This window comes from Diabrotica virgifera, chromosome 9 (genome assembly GCF_917563875.1).
Source record: "Diabrotica virgifera virgifera chromosome 9, PGI_DIABVI_V3a".
Classification (NCBI taxonomy): Eukaryota; Metazoa; Arthropoda; class Insecta; order Coleoptera; family Chrysomelidae; genus Diabrotica; species Diabrotica virgifera.
The window spans coordinates 150,014,248-150,036,989 of NC_065451.1; the positions used below are offsets into that span (position 1 = coordinate 150,014,248).

The 22,742-nt window shown below is 35.0% G+C and overlaps 1 protein-coding gene and 1 long non-coding RNA gene across 2 annotated transcripts in view; one reads left to right on the top strand and one right to left on the bottom strand.

Annotated features, from left to right (window-relative positions):
- The window catches only part of LOC126892323 (zinc finger protein 665-like), a 241,185-nt gene that overhangs the window by 25,927 nt on the left and 192,516 nt on the right, over positions 1-22,742 (top strand). The gene's annotated exons all lie outside the window — the stretch shown is intronic.
- On the bottom strand, positions 4,664-6,417 carry LOC126892326 (uncharacterized). Its single transcript, XR_007700787.1, has 2 exons — positions 6,110-6,417; positions 4,664-5,606 (listed from the first exon to the last, which is right to left on the bottom strand). It is a non-coding gene; the product is annotated as an uncharacterized LOC126892326 (long non-coding RNA).

The window sequence follows — 22,742 nt, forward strand, 5'->3', positions numbered from 1 at the left end:
CCATTAGTATTTCTAATTGGTGGATTCTGTAAGATTGGCCTTTTTAATCTTTTGGTAGCCTTCCACAATGAGTAATGAGTAGCGCTATCATTTGATAGTTCACTTAGGTAGATGCTAACCGATTCGTTTTTATTTTTTTGAATCTCTCTTTTTAATTTTTGTGTGGCATTATTTAATCTAGTTTTATCAATAGTATGGTATAGTTAGACCCAAACCCAGACATCCAAAGTGAAAGTTATCCTCCAACACCAAATTATTCTATATGGTCCACATAGTGTTCAGAAAAAAGTCACACCATTTTGAGCGTCGGGCTTGGGGGGTGAGGGGGGAGAAATCTGCAAATTCGTAGTTTTTTAAGTTTTTCGTCAATATTTCTAAAACTAAGCGGTTTAGCATGAACAACCTTCTACACAAAACTGTTCTACATTAAATTTGAAATAAAAAAGGCCCTATGCATAACCCTTCTAAAATGAACGGTTTCAAAGTTACGGAGGTAGTATAGTATAATTGGTCCAAAAAAAGGCCTAACCCAGACATCCAAAGTAAAAGTTTTCCTTTAACATCAAAATGTTCTATAAGGTCCACATATTGTTCAGTAAAAAGTTACACCATTTTGAGCGTCCGGTTTGGGGGGGGGGAGATGGGGGAGAAGTCGGTAAATTAGTAGTTTTTTTAAGTTTTTCGTCAATATTTCTAAAACTATGCTTTAGCGTAAGGAATGTTCTATAGAAAAATGTGCTACATAAAATTTAAAACAAAATAGGTTCAATACACAATTGTTATAAAATCAACGGTTCCAGAGGTACGGAGGGTTAAAAGTGGAGGTTTCCGATACTTTTTATATTTACCGATTTCTTCCCCCTCTCCCCCCAAACCCGACGCTCAAAATGGTGTGACTTTTTTCTGAACATTATGTGGACCATATAGAACAATTTGGTGTTGGAGGATAACTTTCACTTTGGATGTCTGGGTTTTTGGTATAGTTATTTCATAAATATTGCCCAAAAAATATAAAAAGTATCGACAACCTCGACTTTTCACCCTCCGTAACTCTGGAACCTTTGATTCTGTAACAATTATGTATAGAACATTTTTTGTTTTGAATTTCATGTAGAACATTTTTGTGTATAAAATTGTTTACGCTAAAGCATAGTTTTAGAAATATTTACGAAAAACGTAAAAAAACTACTAATTTACCGGCTACTCTCCCAGCTCCCTCCCAAACCGGACGCTCAAAATGGTGTAACTTTTTACTGAACAATATGTGGACCATATAGAACATTTTGGTATTGGAGGAAAACTTTTACTTTGGATGTTTGGGTTAGGCCTTTTTTGGACCAGTTGAATTGGGATACACAGCATCTCAGTAAACATCATATTAAAAATAAACCTTTTAATAATTAAATGCCCGTGGTAATGTTTGTTTTAATAAATACGATTAACCTAGTTTTTGCATCGATGTATGCTAGTATTTGATACAAGGTCTTGTTGCAATAATATTCAGTGGGTGTTTATTAACAGTCAGCATGAATCACGGTCACCTCGGCTTACCAAAACAGTAAATAAACAATAACCGACTTTAATTATATTTTTACGAGAACAGATAAATCAATTAGCAGTTGAGATTCGACGGGGTAACATCGATTTCAAGTAAATAATATACCACCAGTTACTTTCTGTGATATATTTAACGTGTAAATAAATGTCTTAACAACGAACTATATTTACTACATCAACCCTCATAGTCGGGGTAACCACCCCTAAGTATCCAGGGTGGCTCAGAAGGCAGGAGCCACCCTATGGCGATCCAAGACCAGGGAAGAACTCAGGACTGGTAAACTGGGACGAGTATGGAGAAACACGTCAATGTTCTGGCACCTCGACCACCCTAGAATACAGTGTGGTATGCAGAAAAGGATGGAGACGTCAGGCCCGAGACGGAGCTGAGGTATGGAAAATGGAATGGTATGGAGATGGAACTTCGTGTGGACAATGCTATGGAACGTGCAGCGAGGACTTTTTGGTGATACGAACACAGACGTATAAAGTGGTAAGTCCATATTAGCTATTTTTATGGTATTTCCTGATTCGTATAATATAAAGTATAAAGTATAAAGTAATATTAACGTAATTATAATTTAAGACGCACATTACCTTTTAAGTTTTACCTATTTTTACTTAATTATTCTATTTTTAATTTCCTTATAATACCAATATTTACCAATATATAAGAATTTTTTTTTACAAATATTATGGTTATTTATAGGACGTAATGATACATTTTTATTTGATATTGATTTTAATTGGATTTTTATATATTTACCAACATATTTTATCTTTGCTGATTTTTATCCATTTATTATTTGACTACTGATTTTTATTACATTTTTATTGGCTAAGCAGTAGACCCCTTTTTAATGGTGATTTATATTGAGTGATATACTGATTTTTTTATGGCAATTTACTATATTTTTTACTATTTTTGACATAATATTTTTCATATATATTTACTATACCTCGTAAGACTGTCAAATTTATGCGTTCGTTACGGGTACAGGAATAAGAAAATTATGAATAAATGAGTAGCAACAAAGTTACTTGGGAAGATTTCATCAAAATAGTTGAGGATATTACGCAAGAAGTAACAAGACAAAGTAGAAGGGTCTTGAAGAAGAAAATACCTAAATCTAAGGATATAATAAGGACAGTAGTTCCAAGTTCAATACACCAACTAATCGACAAGGAAATAGAGGAAGAACAAAGCGACGAAGAAGTAGAAGAGGAAAAAAGTGACGAGGAGATAGAGGAAAAAATTGACGAGGAAATAAAAGAGGGAAAAAGCGACATAAAACAAGATATAAAAATATTAAACATGGCTCTGACAATCAACGAATTTTTGAATATTGCAAGCAAGGTATTGCCCAACGAGTTTGATGGAAGCGCAGGGAAACTACAACCATTTTTAGACGCATTAGAGTTACTTGGAAAAATAGCAGAAGGACATGAAGAAACAGCAATAATATTAATAAAAACAAGATTGACTAATAAGGCTAGAAATCTGATAACTACAGAGGATACGATCCCACTTATAGCAGCGGCACTGAAGAAGGAATTAAGAGGTGACAATCCGAAAACGATAATAGACAAGTTAGCAAAGAAAAGACAAGGAAACAAAGATGCAGCAGTGTACGCATCCGAAGTAGAGGAATTAGCGGAACAGTTAAAGGTAGCATACATAGCGGAAGGAATGCCATTGGAGCTAGCGAAAAAATACACAACGGAAACAGTTGTAGCAACAATGAAGCGAAACGTTAATACGGATAGAGCAAAGTTAATACTGGAGGCAGGTAATTTCACAACACCGCAGGAAGTAGTATCTAAATTTTTATCGATTGATATGACAGAGGAGAACACACAGGGAAGAGTGTTCAATTATAGGACGAATTATGAAAATAGGAGAGGACAACAGCAATACCGAAGAGGATACCACAACAAATACGACAGAGGCAGAAGAAATAACTTCGGACAACGGAACGAAGGAGAAGAAACAGGAAACCAACGGAATTATTCCAACAGAGGATATAGACAATTCAACAACCAAACATACAGAGGAAACCAGAAAGGAGGACGAAACAGAAACGTAAGGCTACTTGAGTTAGAAGACAGCCAAGAGGAACCAGAAAACCAGCAGTTGGGGTTTTGAATGAACGAAACAAGGAAAGTACACAGTCAGAAGTGGAATATAATATTTACAACTTCGATTTAAACCTAACGAATTTTGTACGAATGAAAACAGGAATCCTAGAAAACACAAATACCTTTATCATAGACACAGGAGCTGATATTTCAATACTGAAATGTTCACAAGATTTTATGAAGGAACATGTGAAACCAAACACAAAAGCGAAAATAAAAGGAGTAACTAAAGGAGAATTACAAACAATGGGAGAAGTTGAAACAACACTAGAAGTAAAAGGATCTCGATTTGAGCATATCTTTCAATTAGTGGAACCTAGCTTTCCTATTCCAACCGACGGAATCATTGGGAGAGACTTTATTTCAAATTTTCAATGCATACTAGACTATGTAACAAAAATAAGAAAACTTCTGTTGGAGTGAAAGTAAAAAGAAAGATATAGGTACTCCAACAGAAGTAAGGAAAAAAAAAAAAGACTAAGTAACTAAATAGTTGGGATGAAAAGAGAAAGGTGAGATGGCTTCTACGTTGAGAAGCCGCAATAGGAAAAATAAAAAAAAATACTACTAAAGTGCAGTACTGAAGAAAGGGGAATTAGAAGGGATAGAAGTAGGAGTGGGAAGAGACAGAGGCAAACGGAATAGAGTTGGCTAGCAAGAGATACAAGAAAACCACTTGACACTCAAGGATGGATACGGCTCGTTTGCATGCCTGTCGAAGAACAGTAGCTCTATATAGATAGTAATGATGACTAAAAGATGAAATAATAAAATAAGAATAATGTACTGAAAATGAATGGAGATGACTAATGACTAAAAACGAACAAAATAAATAAAACTAACTAATCATGGGCGCCATGAAAATGATCTTCGATCATTCTCCCAGGTATCTTACACTGCTGTCAAATATTAAATATATTAAACCTGTAATAATGAACCTAAAGGAGTAATAAAAAAATAAATGATATACAAAATAAATAAACATTTATTAAAATGAACTACCAGATTTTTAACAATCTCTGAGTTAAACAAGTTCATATTATGTGACTCTAACATGACAAAAGTTTGCAAAAGTTATGTTCAACCTAAGATAACAACAATGTTACCTGTTACAAAATTACAGGTATAAATACCTTTCACTAACATATAGGGTACAAAATTACATAAGTCTTCTACCAAATGGTTATAGTACGCCTGCTACGTACAACTAAAGGAAAACCGATGAATATTAAAAGTAATATAAATAAATATATGTAAATAGGCATGAGCCTAACTAAGGGAAAATACTAAATGAATTAAGCAAAGTTAGATATACAATGAATAAAGTAGAAATGAAGTTGAGATAAATACCGACGATGACCTAAATTAACCGAACAAACGGAATAAAGCGAATAACAGTAAAATATTTGGGAAACAAGCTAGTAATATTACAAAATAAATTTACCCGAATTACATAAACCAATATCAAAGCAATAATAAAGTATTAAAAACCTAATTTTCTCTAGGCTTATTCCTGTGCACAAGAAGTTACCGTAGATACAAAGTTTGGGAACCAAATAATCTAATATACAAATATGTCAAAAAAAAACCAGAGGTAACCTAAATCTGGAAAAAAAACATAGTGTATTTAACAGATAGTCTGAAATATAAAAAAAACCAATAGTTACTAAAACACCTCACTAAATGTTCCCAAACGAGGTTGCGGTTACATCCTAGAAAATGATGCACCAGGATGGTGCGACCCCATGACTCCTGTAGGCCCAGGTGCCAAGACGAAAATTGAGCTGGAACGCTCCCATAGCTTGTTCCCAAAAAGACGTATTCCCATGATGACTTGACTGTGGCTGTAGTGGTTTCTCTAGGTGGTCAAATAAGGTCTATGACTTCATGGTAGGGTTTCTCCCAAATGGCTAAAAAACATTCCCAGTTTTATTTCTCATTTTAAACATGAGCAAAAAGTAAAGGGAAGAAGAAATAATTGAGGAACTTTTTAGAAGCAATAGTATAGAAAAACCGACCATTAAAACTGGAACAAAAACCAATCTCAGGTAACCTTGAACTGTTTTGAGTGTGAATACATGGACAAATGACATTGAAATGATTTATTTGAGGAAATATCTGTAAAAATATATTGAATTTATAAAATATTGGATGTTGAATAATTTAAAACCTACAGAGAAATGATAATTATTTCTAATATTAATTGAGAATTGCATATGTTTGGTTATGTCTAACCAAAAAATATATTAATATATAATTTTCCTTGAATGAATATTCAATAATCGAAATAATCTACATAAAATCCAAATAATGAGTTGACTAAGAAATTTAACAATGAACCTAATATCTCAAAGGTTCCATCACAAAAACCAAGGCTATACAAAAAAAATTACTATGAAAAAGTAGATCTCACCGAATGATTCCTATTTATACTCCAACAGGAGTTGTCACCCACATGTCTCCTCACTCCAGACAATCCCTGGTGGTAACTTTTTACTTTACGTTAAATTTCTTATGTGATAAAATAAGTTGGAGGAAATCATCCGCCATTCTATATGGTATATCTATTCGACACCACAGCTCACAGTCAAGTAAAGAACGAGAGGCGTTTCTCCGCCAAGGTAAACGTCAAATTCTCTCAGAAAACGAAATCATTCTCGATAGGTGGAGTACGTTCCATCACCGAGGTATGACGTCACCCCAGTAGTCCTATACGAGAAATTAGAGAATTTAAATGGAGACCGAGGGAAAATAATTATAATAATAATTAAAGAGCTAATTTTGTAACGTGACCGTTACAACTACGCTAACCTTAAAATGCACATTAAAGAGGACAACGATTGTTACATTAGTACAAACATTTTGAATAATATAGATAATGACACGATAATAATACCGCCTAGATGTGAAATTTACAGAATCGTAAAAATTTTTCAAACGCTGAAGAACGACAGGATAGTGGAACAACAAGAAATACAACCAGGAATATTCATAGCGAGAGCAATTATTTCAAGTAATAATCCGTACATCAAAATTTTGAACACAACCTACGAAACAGTAAAAGTAGAGACAAACGAAATCAAAACATTAGACATTAAATTATTCAACATATATAGACTGATCAACGACAGCAAGGATAGGAAAAAGGAATTACGGGAATCATTGAAGTTAGACAAGTAGATAGACAACCTGCGTTCTGGCGCATCCCCTAAATCGCAACCCTTAAATATTAATAAATGCCAAACGGCTTAACGTAGGATGACGTGTGACGTATCGTTGGAAAGGGGATGAAAAAGGGGGTTGAACGCAGTATGTGGCGTGCGCATCGGAATATGCCAAAAGGGCATTACGTCATATCTTCGTTTCTATTGGTCCGATTTTGACGTAAGAGGGCTCGTCGGAACGGGGAGGGGGTAAAGAACACACAAAAAACAAAGATGGCGGCAGTGCCAAAAGGGCATTACGTCATATCTTCTTTTCTATTGGTCCGATTTTTACGTAAGAGGGCTCGTTGGAACGTGGAGGGGGTAACGAATAAGTTGAGACAAAAAACAAAGATGGCGGCAGTGCCAAAACGGCATTACAGCATATCTTTGTTGCTATTGGTCCGATTTTGACGTATGGGGTGTCAAATAAAAGCGGTGACGACACAGAAGCCAGCTGTCAATTCTTCTTCTTCTTTTCGTTTGTCAATTCTTCTTCTTTTCCGTATAGTGCCTAAGAGAACGTGACATTTGACGTATGACGTGACATTTGGCGTAGGACGTGACATGAACGACGTGACATTTGACGCAGAACGTGACATTTGAACGTGAATGACGTGACATTCGACTTGCTATCCTCTGCTGCGCTCTGCTACCGTCTGCTAATCTCTATTACCTTCTGCTCCGCTCTGCTGACCCCTTATACCGCTCTGTGATCGTCTGTGCCTTCTGTTAGCTTGTCTCTGATGACGTCTGTACGTCTCTGGTACCCTCTGCTAGCCTCTGTTATCCTCTGTGACCCTCTGCTACCCTCTGCTGCGCTCTGCTACCCTCTGCTGACCTCTGATAACCTCTGTTACACTCTCTAAAGTCAAAAAAATAAAAGACAACATATTTTATTAATATTATTTATTAACAATTATCCAAATCATTTACAACTTTATTGCTATAGGATCCTGGACACCCATATAAAAAGCATGGAAAACGGAAAGTTTACCATGGACAGTAAAGTCCTTTGTGAACATTTAAGTCAAACTTGGACAAAAATTCAATACAAATTAAATGGAGTCAATTCTTTGTTACACATTATGCAGTCTAGGTTGGACTGGACTGTTCTAAATAAAATTTCTAAGATAATCACATTCAAAAAGTGTTTTTGTGTTAGGAAATAAAATATCAAGATATTACTTCTTATTTATTAAAGATATTACAATAGTTCCAGTAATTTTAAGATAGTTTTTCTTTGCAGTTCTGCCTTTTTATTTAAACCTAAATTCATTAGTTCAGTAATAATTTTACGTTTCTGAAGCATTTTTTCTGTGTATGATTTTCGTATGGTCATCCCACGTTCAGTTTTGTAAAATTGTCTTCTCTTTTCATTGGCTTCATATTTTCTTCTAATACCTTCCTCACCTCTTTCACACTTGCAGGTTGATTTTACGTGTAGTTCATGCACTGAAGCATATTTTTCTAGATTGCTAACGCCTCTGCTCGCTAGGGTAGAAATTTCATTACGTATACTTCGACAGAATTTTCCTCTCGAATGTAACCACTCTAATTTAAATACACTTCTCTCGTAATGAGAGTGAGGTTTACCTAAAAGTCCATCTCCATCTCGACGAAGGGGTTTTTGACCATCAGCACATGCAATGTATCTTAAAACACCAACACAATGATCCAAACAAATAATTTTTCTAAACGTAGTTTTTGGATGTAGTCTTTTCCCTGCACGTTGTATTTTCTTCTTGTAAGCCAACATTGTAGATCCATTTGTAAAGTGAATTAATGAATGCAGATGTTCGTGTGCAGTACTTCCGTCGTCTGCTACTAAATGACAACGGCAAATGGAATACCATTTTACATTAGGAGCACATGCTAGAAGAGTAAAGTCACTCTCATTTAAGAGTAAATGATACCATTCTCTTGGTGACTCTTCGTAATCCTTTGCCATGTCCGCTGGCGAAAGAGCTTTAATACCACTGACACTCAAAAGAGCCAGATAGTCACTTTTTGACAAAATAGACATATCTTAACTGGCGATTTAATAACAAAGAACTGAAATCTCAAAACTGTCTCACTAGACTAAGAGTCCTTACGAAGTTGTTAAATTTATCTACCAGTACAGCCTCCCCCACCCTAACTGATTATTTCACGCATGCGCTATTACCATGGTCAAAGCCTCGTTGAATTTGCTGATATGCAGAAAACGTGACGCCACGCTCAGATTTTTTTATTTCACGCATGCGCCATTAACAAGGGCAAAGTTCAAAAGATCGTTGTCTAGACTTGTTACTAACGATGCTAAAACAATTTAACTTGCTGTTCTGGCACACCCCCCAAATCGCAACCCCACGTTAGGTTAGGCCAGGGTAGCAGAGCGTCACAACATGTCTCAGCGTTACCCACAACATTCTCTGCTACCCTCTGCTACCTTGGCCTAACCTAACGTGGGGTTGCGATTTGGGGGGTGTGTCAGAACAGCAAGTCAAATTGTTTTAGCATCGTTAGTAACAAGTCTAGACAACGATCTTTTGAACTTTGCCCTTGTTAATGGCGCATGCGTGAAATAAAAAAATCTGAGCGTGGCGTCACGTTTTCTGCATATCAGCAAATTCAACGAGGCTTTGACCATGGTAATAGCGCATGCGTGAAATAATCAGTTAGGGTGGGGGAGGCTGTACTGGTAGATAAATTTAACAACTTCGTAAGGACTCTTAGTCTAGTGAGACAGTTTTGAGATTTCAATTCTTTGTTATTAAATAGCCAGTTAAGATATGTCTATTTTGTCAAAAAGTGACTATCTGGCTCTTTTGAGTGTCAGTGGTATTAAAGCCCTTTCGCCAGCGGACATGGCAAAGGATTACGAAGAGTCACCAAGAGAATGGTATCATTTACTCTTAAATGAGAGTGACTTTACTCTTCTAGCATGTGCTCCTAATGTAAAATGGTATTCCATTTGCCGTTGTCATTTAGTAGCAGACGACGGAAGTACTGCACACGAACATCTGCATTCATTAATTCACTTTACAAATGGATCTACAATGTTGGCTTACAAGAAGAAAATACAACGTGCAGGGAAAAGACTACATCCAAAAACTACGTTTAGAAAAATTATTTGTTTGGATCATTGTGTTGGTGTTTTAAGATACATTGCATGTGCTGATGGTCAAAAACCCCTTCGTCGAGATGGAGATGGACTTTTAGGTAAACCTCACTCTCATTACGAGAGAAGTGTATTTAAATTAGAGTGGTTACATTCGAGAGGAAAATTCTGTCGAAGTATACGTAATGAAATTTCTACCCTAGCGAGCAGAGGCGTTAGCAATCTAGAAAAATATGCTTCAGTGCATGAACTACACGTAAAATCAACCTGCAAGTGTGAAAGAGGTGAGGAAGGTATTAGAAGAAAATATGAAGCCAATGAAAAGAGAAGACAATTTTACAAAACTGAACGTGGGATGACCATACGAAAATCATACAGAGAAAAAATGCTTCAGAAACGTAAAATTATTACTGAACTAATGAATTTAGGTTTAAATAAAAAGGCAGAACTGCAAAGAAAAACTATCTTAAAATTACTGGAACTATTGTAATATCTTTAATAAATAAGAAGTAATATCTTGATATTTTATTTCCTAACACAAAAACACTTTTTGAATGTGATTATCTTAGAAATTTTATTTAGAACAGTCCAGTCCAACCTAGACTGCATAATGTGTAACAAAGAATTGACTCCATTTAATTTGTATTGAATTTTTGTCCAAGTTTGACTTAAATGTTCACAAAGGACTTTACTGTCCATGGTAAACTTTCCGTTTTCCATGCTTTTTATATGGGTGTCCAGGATCCTATAGCAATAAAGTTGTAAATGATTTGGATAATTGTTAATAAATAATATTAATAAAATATGTTGTCTTTTATTTTTTTGACTTTAGAGAGTGTAACAGAGGTTATCAGAGGTCAGCAGAGGGTAGCAGAGCGCAGCAGAGGGTAGCAGAGGGTCACAGAGGATAACAGAGGCTAGCAGAGGGTACCAGAGACGTACAGAGGTCATCAGAGACAAGCTAACAGAAGGCACAGACGATCACAGAGCGGTATAAGGGGTCAGCAGAGCGGAGCAGAAGGTAATAGAGATTAGCAGACGGTAGCAGAGCGCAGCAGAGGATAGCAAGTCGAATGTCACGTCATTCACGTTCAAATGTCACGTTCTGCGTCAAATGTCACGTCGTTCATGTCACGTCCTACGCCAAATGTCACGTCATACGTCAAATGTCACGTTCTCTTAGGCACTATACGGAAAAGAAGAAGAATTGACAAACGAAAAGAAGAAGAAGAATTGACAGCTGGCTTCTGTGTCGTCACCGCTTTTATTTGACACCCCATACGTCAAAATCGGACCAATAGAAACAAAGATATGCTGTAATGCCGTTTTGGCACTGCCGCCATCTTTGTTTTTTGTCTCAACTTATTCGTTACCCCCTCCACGTTCCAACGAGCCCTCTTACGTCAAAATCGGACCAATAGAAAAGAAGATATGACGTAATGCCCTTTTGGCACTGCCGCCATCTTTGTTTTTTGTGTGTTCTTTACCCCCTCCCCGTTCCGACGAGCCCTCTTACGTCAAAATCGGACCAATAGAAACGAAGATATGACGTAATGCCCTTTTGGCATATTCCGATGCGCACGCCACATACTGCGTTCAACCCCCTTTTTCATCCCCTTTCCAACGATACGTCACACGTCATCCTACGTTAAGCCGTTTGGCATTTATTAATATTTAAGGGTTGCGATTTAGGGGATGCGCCAGAACGCAGGTTGTCTATCTACTTAGACATTCCAGAATACATACGCGATAAGTTAGTATCTTTATGTGAAGATTATTCAGATATATTCGCCCTAAGGCATGACATGCTAACATGTAACAACTTCTACGAGCAGAAACTGAGAGTTAAAGACCAAACTCCGGTATACATTAAAAACTATAGGACACTTCATGCACAAAGAGAGGAATTAAACCGGCAAGTGCAAAAACTGAGAGACCAAGGAATAATAGAACCGTCTACATCAGAATACAACAGCCCAGTAGTACTGGTACCGAAAAAGGCGATAGATGGAAATAAAGCATGGAGATTATGCATAGATTTTAGACAACTGAACAAGAAAATAGTCACAGACAAATTTCCTTTACCAAGGATAGGCTCGATACTAGATCAACTAGGAAGAGCAAAATGGTTTTCAGTTATAGACTTAATGTCAGGTTTTCACCAGATACCATTAGAAAAATCATCGAGAAAATACACATCGTTTAGCACAGAAAATGGAGCATTTCAATTTACCAGATTACCTTTTGGATTAAATGTAAGCCCAAATAGCTTTTCAAGGATGATGTCAATAGCATTTTCGGGATTAACACCAGACAAAGCATTTCTTTACATGGACGATATAGTAGTGATAGGAATATCTGAAAAACATCACCTAGACAACCTGAAAAAGACATTTGAGACATGTCGAAAATTCAATTTGAAACTTAACCCAGGAAAATGTCAATTTTTTAGAAGAGAAGTAACATATTTAGGACATGATCTTTCTCAGGAAGGAGTATCACCGGACAAAGCGAAATATGCAACGATTGAACAATATCCGACACCTAAGACAGCGGAAGAAACAAAAAGATTCGTAGCATTTTGTAACTATTATAGACGTTTTATTCAAAATTTTGCTGAAATATGCAGACCACTCAACAGATTATCAAGAAAAGGAGTAGAATTTTTTTGGTCAGAAGAATGTGAAAAAGCATTCAATAAGCTTAAATCATCTCTGATGAAGCCACCGATCCTAAAATATCCAGATTTCAATAAACAATTCATCCTAACAACAGACGCATCCAACGAGAGTTGTTCAGCAATTTTAAGTCAAGATTATAACGGAATAGACCTACCTATAGCATAAGCATCAAGAAGTTTTAATAAAGGAGAATGTAATAAACCTATAATCGTTAAGGAATTACTAGCGATTCATTGGGGAATTAATCATTTCAAATGTTATTTATATGGAGCACCAACATTTTTAGTAAAAACGGATCATAAACCACTAACACATTTATTCGCAATGAAAGAACCAACTTCGAAACTTACAAGAATCAGATTAGATTTAGAGGAATACGATTTCGAAATAGAATACATAACAGGGAAAAATAACTATGCAGATAGTCTTTCAAGAATAACATTACATCAACTAAAGAACCTATACATAGACAATACCCATATATTAGCTATAACACGAGCTCAAGCAAGAGAAAATAAGAAGGAAGCAAGGCAAACGAAGGCAGAAAGCGAACTCGCACTACAGCCAGAAGCCCACAAACAGACAGTAAGAAAGGTACTAAATAATTTAGAGGCGCATAGACTACCAATTTTGTCTTTTGGAGCAGAACTAATCTCACCAAGGCTGAGCAGTAGGGTCAAAAACAAAATAAAGTGCAGCAAGAGCATAGCCACAGGATTCAATCATTTCGATTTAAACCAAATGTTGGCACAGCTTGATAAGCTGGCGGTAGAGAATGCAGTACGTAAAGTAAAAATATACGTAAACGATATTATTTTTAAAGTGCGCACAATTGAGGAATTTATTAAACAAGGAAACAAAATATTAAAGAATGTTGAAATATACATATGTGAAGTACCAGAAACAATAGAAGAAGACAAAGAAAAACACAGGCTAATAGAAGAATATCACAATCATCCGATGTTTGGAGGACACGTAGGAAATAACAGACTAATAAAGAAGCTAAAAGCAAGATTTAGATGGAAAAATTTGGAAAAAGACGTAAGAAAATACGTTAAACAATGTCATAAATGTCAAATTAATAAACCGAAAAAAACACATGTCGAAGAATTCGTGATATCGGACACTTCTTCCAAACCATGGGACATAGTATACATAGATACGATAGGTCCATTCACTAAAAGTAACGAAGGTAATAGATACTGTATAACAATGTTATGTGAACTTACTAAATACGCGGTCAGCATACCCGTGTGCAATAAATAAGCAGATACAATAGCCCGAGGAATTTTTGATCATTTCATACCAACATACGGACTCATGAAGCAAATAAGAACAGACCAAGGCACAGAATATAAAAATGAAGTAATGCAGGAATTAACAAAGCTATTAAAAATAGAGCACAACTTCTCAACGGCATACCATCCACAGTCCATTGGAAGTTGCGAAAAACTACACAGAACATTAAACGAGTACGTAAGAGCATTCATAGATGAAGACAGAGAAAATTGGGATGTGTGTTGCAGGATGTTCACATACTGCTACAATACAACCCCTAACGCGTATCATGGTTACACACCGTTTGAACTATTATATGGCAGGAAGGTTAACCTACCAGAAGACCTTACACAGGAGGTTCAACCATGTTACAATATAGATGCTTACTACAATGAGTTACGTTACAAACTACAAAGCGCACACGAGAGAGCTAGAACCTTCTTACTAAAGCACAAAAAAGAGCGACAAGAAAAGAATAAGCCCAAAGCAACACCACAACAATTTAAAATAGGAGACCTAGTCCTGGTAAAAAGGGAAGAGAATGGTAAGTTTGATAGTCTTTATGTAGGCCCTTTCACAATAACAGAGGTAAATAATGTTAATTGTAAGATCAGATCGGAAAACAATAAAATCAAGGAAATACATAAGAATAGATTATATGCTTACAATCCGAGAACACCGTGAGTGACAAGTGAAACGGGAACAGTCTAGATAACGAACATGTTCACTTTTATTTTTTGTATCTAATTAGTATTTATAGGAAAAATGTATATATTGTACTTCGTAGAACGCAGCAAGTAATTAGTGGTACTATTAGAAAAATTTTCTTCCTTTTCCGTAGTCAGAAAATTTTTGGGGGAAGGGGAAGATGAATTGGGATACACAGCATCTCAGTAAACATCATATTAAAAATAAACCTTTTAATAATTAAATGCCCGTGGTAATGTTTGTTTTAATAAATACGATTAACCTAGTTTTTGCATCGATGCATGCTAGTATTTGATACAAGGTCGAGTTGCAATAATATTCAGTGGGTGTTTATTAACAGTCAGCACTTTGAATCACGGTCACCTCGGCTTACCAAAACAGTAAATAAACAATAACCGACTTTAATTATATTTTTACGAGAACAGATAAATCAATTAGCAGTTGAGATTCGACGGGGTAACATCGATTTCAAGTAAATAATATACCACCAGTTACTTTCTGTGATATATTTAACGTGTAAATAAATGTCTTAACAACGAACTATATTTACTACATCAACCCTCATAGTCGGGGTAACCACCCCTAAGTATCCAGGGTGGCTCAGAAGGCAGGAGCCACCATACAGTTATATTATACTACCTCCGTAACTTTGGAACCATTCATTTTAGAAAGATTATGCATAGGGCCTTTTTTATTTCAAATTTAATGTAGAACAATCTTGTATAGAAGGTTGTTCATGCTAAACCGCATAGTTTTAGAAATATTGGCGAAAAACTTAAAAAACTACGAATTTACCGATTGCTCCCCCCTCTCCCCCCCAAACCCGACGCTCAAAACGGTGTGACTTTTTTCTGGACATTGTGTGGACCATATAGAACAATTTGGTGTTGAAGGATAACTTTCACTTTGAATGTCTGGGTTATGCCATCTTTTGGATTAACTATACTATACTACAACTGGTGCTCTAGACTGATGCCACTTGCGTCTCAGTTTTCTTTTTTCGGTTATCATTTCTCTGATTTCTTTCGGGTAGTTATTTCCTTTTATTATTTCGACACTGTTCTTGCTGTTGTTCCAAGCAGCTTGTACATTTTTATTGAGTAGTTCTACTTCTGCCTCTAGTTGATCAACGGTTCTTAATGGAACTGAGAGGTTAATCTTCTCTTCAAGGTCTATCTGGAAACTTTTCCAGTCAGTATTTTTGTTAACAAGTCTAGGAGGTCTTTCTTTTTTGATAACAGTGTCACTGAGTGTGAGAATAATTGGAGAATGGTCCGAGTTCATATCAAATGCCTCTTCTACCTCTATGTAACTTGTTGAAATATTAAAGAAGACCTTCTGAATTTAAAAAAGGATTCAGGGTTAATAAGGATTTATTTGTGGTAGTCCCTTTATTTTTTAATTCAAGGAGTTCTTTGGAGAATTTTAGGGATTGAGAAGCCTTAAGTATTGATATTGAGGCGGATCGCAATTCGTCTGGAGATAATGTGCCAAGTTTTTTATGACCTGAACGTCTTATATTGAAAGAAAATCTGTGAAGGTAGGCAATAGTGCGTAATGGCTTCGAATATGAAGAGAACTTGGAGAAGAGATTATTAAAGAATGCATCTTCTGTTGTGATTTGTTGGCGTGTGATCATAAGAGATGACAATCTTTCTTCGGGTAAGGTTACTTGGGTAGATTTAGGATTGAATTTTGTCAATTTTAAATCATTTTTAAGTAAAAATTCGGGGCCTTTCCACCAAGTGCGAGAATTTAGAAATTCTGTAGCGGTCAAACCACGAGATAAGCAATCTGCTGCATTTTCTTGAGAACGAACATGCCTCCATGAGAAATTTGGAGTCAAGTCCTGAATTTGAGTTACTCGATTTGCAACATAAGCGTTCCAGCGAGATGGAGAGGAATTTATCCAACATAAGGCGATTTGTGAATCAGTCCACAAATTAACAGAGGAGAAATTAACACGATTTTCAAAAATGAAGTTTATTTTTTTGGTCAATTTTGCTAGCAATAACATTGCAGAAAGTTCCAATCTAGGAATTGTCACAGATTTTAAGGGCGCTGGACGAAATTTGGATGCGATTAAAGTGCAACCGACAGTATCATCAGTGTAAATGGTGCGAAAATATATAACAGCGGCCTGAGCCATATTTGATGCGTCGGAGAATCCATGTATTTCTATTTTTAAGATTGGTTTGTTATCAAACAAATTGCGAGGTACCTTTAAAGACTTCAGGAGTATGAGATCGTCAAGAATTTTTTTCCATTCAAAATTAAGAGCTTCAGGGAGAGGGTCATCCCAATTTAGTTTTTGGATAAAGGCTTTTCCAGTGACAGTGAATGAGCCCAAGAGTCCTATGGGATCAAATATTTTGGCGAGTGATGAGAGCGCACTCCTTTTTGTGTAAATGTTGATAGTTGAAGAACTTGGAAGTGAAATGGTAAAATAATCTTCTAGAGGGTTCCAAGAAAGACCTAAGACTTTGCTATTTAAATCAGTTGAAGATATTTCATAACTTGATTGAGATGACTGTATATATTTGGCAGAGAATTCTGAAGAATTGGAAACCCATTTGTGAAGATTAATGCAGTGGCAATTTAACATGGCGTTTAGCTGGTGATAAGCGGATTCTAGTTCAGCTAGAGTATTAGTTCCATATAGAATATCGTCGACGTACGTTTGATTTAACAAAGCGTCAGAACCAAGAGGATATTTTGTGGCATAGAGAGTAGCTATTTCCTTTAGACAACGAGTGGCTAGGAATCTAGAGCAAGTTACTCCATAAGTTACAGAGGTTAATTCAATACACTTTAAGGGTTCACTGGGATTATCTCTCCAAGGAATATTTTGTAAGAATGTTTGATCGGGGTTGACGTTGATTTGCCGATACATTTTTTCTATATCTGTGATGAAAACAAATTTAAATTGTCGAAAACAACTACTCGCAATTTAGTGGTTAGTGCATCACGCAGTGATGAGGCAAAAAATATTTATTTTCGTTTAGGGAGTTTTGGAGAGTGAGAGGAACGTATTTGGCGTGATTCAGGCAAATATATTGATCAATAAATTTTTTGTATTCTTTGAATAAAGGAGGATTATTTGTTAATCTTTTTTCAAGTGATTCGAAACGCTTTTTTGCAATGGGGAACGATTCACCAAGTTTAAGATGCTCGGATGGTGACTTTTGAGGTAAATTGATTTGAAATCGGCCATTTTCAAGAATTTTGTAGTGATTGTTAAAATTTAATTCAGCTGATTCATCATCAGGAGATTTTCGTTTTTCGTCGAAACATTCTTCGGTTTCCCAAAACTTGGAAACAAGGGCATCAAGATTTGAGTCTGCGAAATGGGGGTCCTGAGTTTGAACAAGTATAGAGATGTTTTCTTTAAACTGAACTTTATTTAAAAAATTACCCGCGATAACCCATCCAAATGTTGTATTAAAAAGGGTGGGGAGATTATGTCCTAATTTTATGAGACCAGGTTGCAGAATGTTGTAATAAGAGTCTGCTCCTATCAAAATTCCAATATTAGATTTTTGATAAAAATATTTATCAGCGAGAGTGAGATCTTTGGGTATATTGAGAGTATTGGGGTAGATGTGGAATTGTGGTAGCGAACAAGTTATTTTTGGAATGACAGCACATTCCAAGTTAAGATAAGTAGATTGTAAGTTAGGTGAATATAGCTTAATCCTTGCCATTAATTTTGAAGTAAGGGAACCTTGTGAAATGCCACAAATTTGTAATTCCCTGCGGGAAGTTTCGGAATTAATTCTACTTAAGAGGTCTTTAGTTATAAAAGAAACTTGGCTTCCAGGATCAAGAATTGCCTTAGCTAATATGGGTTTTCCTGAATTGTCGATTAACCGTACTAGAACAGTGGCCAAGAGAACTGAAGAATGTGTAAAAGCTGTATTTGTAGCGCTTAGAGCAACGTTTGAGTGGTGTTCATCTTCGTTGAAAGAAGATGCTTGTGCATTATTTGACTGAAATGAGTCAGTGGAGATCGTAGCATTTTTGGCGAGGTATGAAGGACCAGAAGAATTCGCATTATTATGTGGACGAGAAGAATTTTGATTTGGGTTGTTATTTTCTTGAGAGGATTGCACAGAAGGTGTAAGTCTAGAAGAATTTACATTTGTGTTGCTTGAGCGATCATTGCAGGACTGAGAAGTATTAGAAGGAGGAGAATGTTAGTATTTTGTACATATGAGTTTTGATGTATCAGGGTGTGAGGCTTCTTTGAACATATGGAACAACCGCGGGAAGAGCAATCAGCAAGGGTGTGTCTTGTACCCAAACAGTTGAAGCACATATGATTTGATCTTAGAAAATTATATCTTTCCGATGGAGAAAGAGAAGAAAATTGCTTGCAAGAGTATATTTTGTGTGATGAATCGTTGCAGTAGTTACATTTGATGTAATTGCGAGAGGGGAGAGCTGCAGAGGTATTTTAATGAAGAGAGGTAGCGTTAGATTTAATGTGTAATTTATCCCTTTTTGATTCAGTTGTTAGGTCTGCAAGAATATTGCAGCGTTCAATAAGAATTTCAAAAAGTTCATCAACTGAGGGGTTACAACTTCTATCTCTTTTTTCACCATAGTATCGTTTAGTGGCAAAATCGAGTTTGCGTGTAATTAAATTAATTAAAATATAATCCCATGATTCGATGGGAACATCTAAAATTTTTAAGGAGTCAATATCTCTTCTTAGATTATTTGTAAACTCACTCAATGAATGATAATTGCTTCTTGATAGAGTAGGGAAATCTATTATAGAGTTAATATGGGCATTTATTATAGCAAGATTATTATCATATTTCTTTTCGAGGATCTTTATGGCGAGATCAAAATTTTCATTTGTGATTTCAAGTGAATCGATTAAATTAAGTGGTTCACCTCGGAGAGAAGATTTTAAGTAAATCAGTTTTTGAGCCTTAGTAAGAGTGTGGTTTTCAGTTATAAGGGAAGAAAATAGTTGATAGAAAGAGAGATATTTACTGTAGTCGCCATTGAAATTTGGAACAGAAATAGGTGGGAGCCTTACATTGGAATGATTAACGTGTTCGTGTTGAGAGGGTAGAGGAGAAGAAGATTTAACTTTTGACAATTGGGCCAATTTAACGTCAAATCGTGACATAGCAGAAAAGTATTTTAGTTCAATTTCATCTCTATTTTCGGTATGCAAGTCAACATTCTCGTCTGTGTCAATTTTATTACAAACGTCATTATAATTGTTAAAGGCATTGATTAGATGTGTTCTTCAGTGTTTTAATTCAAATTCGTTAGTTTGAGTATCCATATAATTGTTCATCCAATTTAAAATAGTCCAAGTAATGAAGCTTGAAATAGGACAAAACCTCGCAATTTTTACAGAATGGATCGATTTGCTTGAAAATTTGAGAAGTGGATAGTCCAAGGATCAAAATCTATATGATGCTGAAAGGCGCTTTTACCATGGGGGTGGTTGCCACCCCCTATTGGGGGTGGAAATTTTTTATTATATTTTGACCGCAAAAGTTGGTAAAAACGTTCATTCTAAGCAAAAAATGTTCTATATATTTTTTTGACAAAATTAACAGTTTTCGATTTATTCGCTATCGAAAGTGTTAGTATTATATCGAAAATATCAATGTTTTTAATCAGTTTTCTGCTAATAACTCCAAAAATTTTCGTTTCATCAAAACAACCTTACTTAACAAAAATGTACTATTAGAAAAAATAAACAAAACCGTGTTTTTTAATTTTCTTTAAGACCAACAGTAATCAAGATATAGTTTATTATATGTTAGCTCTCCCTTGTCAAATGCTAAATATTGTAGATTTAAAGTCAAAAGACGGGAAAAATATGCATTTTTCAAGAATAACTTGTTAAAACTAATTTAAAGAATTTAAAAATGTCTATCTCTAGAAATAAAAAAAGAAGTCTCTAGCTCAAAAATTAGGTGACTTATAATGAAAAGAATGTCAGTCCCTATTTTTTTCAGCGCAAAAGTGGTCGGTAGCAACCCCGTAATCACCACCCTAATTAAAACTAGTCATTGACCTTATTTGGTCTTATTTATTTATGTATTGTTAATAGGTTCGAGAAGTTTGACCGACTTAGAATGATTCGTTTTTAAAAAAATGAAGTTAACAGCGATTAACGAATTTTTGTAGTTTGGAAAAAATGGCATTTTCTTCTGAATAGAAAGATTAGCATCAGAGATGGGAAAAAATGTTTAAATATTAAATTGTAGCTAATTTAATTCCCAAGAATTTGCTATGAAAAAAATTTTTCTGTGGCAAAAATTAAATGAGCTATTGACAATTAAAACTTTTAATAGCATGCAAAAACCACCTTTGCCAACCCTTTCAAAGTCACCTCTTTTTGTGACTAAGGATTTTAATAAGATTTAATATTAATAGACATGTAGATCTTGTAAAAACATACAAAATTCTTTTATACCAAACTTTCTAAGATACAAAATAAAAAAGTTACGGTTAAAAAATCAATATATTTTTTTGAGAAAAAAAAAAAGAAGAAATCCAATTTTAAGCATAATAATGTAAGTTAGCGGTGTTTTTAGTCATTAGACTTATTCATTCTTCTTTATTTGTGTATTATTAACAGATTCTAGAAGTTTGACTGGCTTAAAATGATTAGTTTCTAAAAAATTGAAGTTAAAAGCGAATAAAGAATTTTTAAAGTTTTGTAGAAAATGCCATTTTCTTGAGAATAGAAAGATTAGCATCAAAGATAAGAAAAAATGTTTAAATATGAAATTGTAGATTATTTAATTCTTAAGAACTTGGTGTAAAGAATTTTTTTCTACGCCAAAAATTGAGTGAATAGTCAATGAGTATAGTATAGAAGAACACTGATATTTTCCATATAAAACTAACACTTTCGATAGCGAATAAATCAAAAACTATTAGTTTTATCAAAAAAATGTACACAACATTTTTTGCTTAGAATGAATGTTTTTATCAACTTTTGTTGTCAAAATATAATAAAAAATTTCCACCCCCGAGATGGGGTGGCAACCACCCCCATAATAAGAGCGCCTTTTGGCATCATATAGATTTTGATCCTTGGACCATCCACTACTTATTCTCAAATTTTCAAGCAAATCGATCCATTCTGTAAAAATTGCGAGGTGAAAAGCTTCGGTTCCTGGACTAAAATGCGTGTGATTGTGGACTTGCATATACCACGTTCTCTCTTTAATAGGTCTCAGGGGTACCAAATTATGTGCAGGAACGCTCCACCAACTTATTCTTTGAATTGATGAATATCTTGTTCCACACATAAGAGAGGGAACCTAATTCTTTCTAGGTTGATTCCAAAGACTGATGAATTTTGTCGAGTCAAAACAAGGTTTTATTCGGCGTTGAAATAAAGGGTTTATTATCTTGTGAAAATATACTTATTTTATTTCGTATCACAAATACTTTTTATCACTTTAAAATACTAAAATAACTAAATTAATTGACTAATTTACTATGCATCAAATATTATTTTTTAATTATATGTCAAGTGAGAATTGTCAAAATCTGAAGCGAAAATAGAGAGCCGTGAATTTAACGATATGTTACAAAGTTGTAACACATAGAACGTATTATTTCGTTCCCATGGAACCCGTGGAACGTTAATTATTTAGTAACGAAACGGTAATCTGACGGTTCTTGGTCGTGTTGGAACAAACCTTATACCATAGAAATAATCTAAACAATATGCTTTAACAAGATAATTTTAGTCTAATTTGAATAATATTAAAGTATTTTTTGTGTCCTAAAATTCTTTCCAAATTTTCAGGAAATAAATATCATTCTTATAACAATATAGTAGGTTAAGCTGTTTCGACCCACCTTTTCTGTTTGCTAATGAATGCAATAGGCAATAAAATGACTTCCATTTGAATATTTCTTAAGTGGGTCCAATTATGTGAAATTTTATAACAACTCTATCGTATTCACTAAAAATCACGATTTGACTTCGCTTATTTTTCTTTTTCAATTTTTCAAAACTGTTAAATTATTAAATAATTAGAAAATTCAAAATCACTATTATTACAAATTGAGATTTTA